Below are 1,937 nucleotides of genomic sequence, written 5' to 3' on the forward strand. Positions count from 1 at the left end.
GTAGCTACTATGTGAGCGCCAAGGGGCAGCGTCAGTCTACGCTTGGTACTCAAGTTATACGATTTTGAAAATTGTACCTTTTTTATAGATCGTACCCTGAGGTATATATACACATATATGTAAAATGGATTTCTATTATTGAGGATTTTCCAAGAAAAAAACCAATGTGTTGCTCTGTAACAAGAAATTTAAATTTTATTTACTATGTTTTAACAATTTATGTTGTACAATATTTACAATCTTACCTGTAACAAGAAAAACGACAATTAAAGTTGCTTTCTCCTTTACACCTCTAATTACTCTTTATTTAAATAATCTTTCTATCTCAATGATTTTGCAAGATACGCACACGTGCTTATCATTTTCTATCTCTTTCTCTATCTATCTCTCTTGTTCAGTGTTACCGACTTCAGCCTACTACCAACTACTGTAGCGCGACGAATTCAAATGAAGAAAGTACCTTTCTTTACATATATATGTATAAAACTCATCCATATTCTCTTACTTACTCACACATTTTCCCTCTCAACTAGCATTATACTACCACAATAAATCACACGCAATACAGAGCTGTTCACTCTCATAATCACATACTAATCTCATTCATGAAGCTCTATCTCATAGATTTTACGACATTTATTGAATCTCGCAAACTCTCTTTTATTGTTTAAATACGCTTCAATACACTCGCGGCACTCATCTGCAACCTTTATACGCATGATTATATTTCCGCACTTGAAGCACATTGTTTTAACATGGCTTGGGAACCCATGCAACCGCGATGAAATGCCATGCCATAGCACTTTTCTTTCATATCCACGCAACTGAAGCTGAAACGCCGCATAGCACCCCTGACATAAGCGTAACGTGGAGATCTCCGTCCCACGTAGCAGGGCTCGAGCCCGATGATGCAGAAACTATGTATAAGATTATCATATGTCTCGGGATAACGCCGAGGCAGAACCCCGTTCAACAACCTAATAGTTATGGGTTGTATTGGCGGTTTCATTTTTATAAAAAAAAGAATTTTATATAATTAAATTTTAACACTGTTTTTAAATTTCTAAAAATAAAATATTTTTTTCTCTTACCATATTTTTTCAAAAGAACTTAAACTCGAACAACACAAGTTCTTGTTACACTCAAAACCGCGTTTGCGTGCGAGATGTAGCCGAAGAATGGTCCGCTCGCCAAGATACAGATCCATCATCTTCACGACAAGAGATGTTTAAACATTTTTATATTTATGCACTGACTTCATCAAACACATGCAAAAGTGCAAATCTTGCATAGCGCCGATGTATGGCTGTTGCGATCATATAGATTAAATCCACATAAGTCAATGGCATGATACCTTTTTCAAAGACATATCGCGACGCGTTCCGATAATTGATGATTTCATCGAACGTTCACAAAATTGATAGCGGGTGGGCGTTGTCACGTATACTTAATTTGATTGTTGACATAAACAAGTACAATGCACGCGGGGTGTTTTGTGGAAATACCGCGAGAAATTAAAATGAATAGAGCTGTGGTCAACGTCGCGCGTTCTCGCTCGCGGCCCCGTTCGCGCGCATCTTTTCTTCACCAACGATATTTAATTGTTTAAATCTTTGCGATATTTAATTTTTAATATTACATTTAAGTAAACGATAAACGAAGACAGCTTAATTCTAATGACAGGGAATGGGGTGAACGGTAAATGAAGAGGAAAAATCGTTTAAACTTTTTACCATATTACATACTTATTTATTTGTCATGTGGCATGAATTTTGTGTCAACATGAATTCATACAAATAGGTTAGATTACTATGCACTTTATTCCCCTGATGGGGTTGAAAGGGCGTTTTTAGGGGGACGCCAACCTTTTACAAAATTATTTTACATTTACTCGCTTTCTGGCCACCTAATTATTCTGCCTACACACACACACACAC

Source organism: Temnothorax curvispinosus, unplaced genomic scaffold (assembly GCF_003070985.1).
Source record: "Temnothorax curvispinosus isolate PA1 unplaced genomic scaffold, ASM307098v1 QBEX01015926.1, whole genome shotgun sequence".
NCBI classification, from domain to species: Eukaryota; Metazoa; Arthropoda; class Insecta; order Hymenoptera; family Formicidae; genus Temnothorax; species Temnothorax curvispinosus.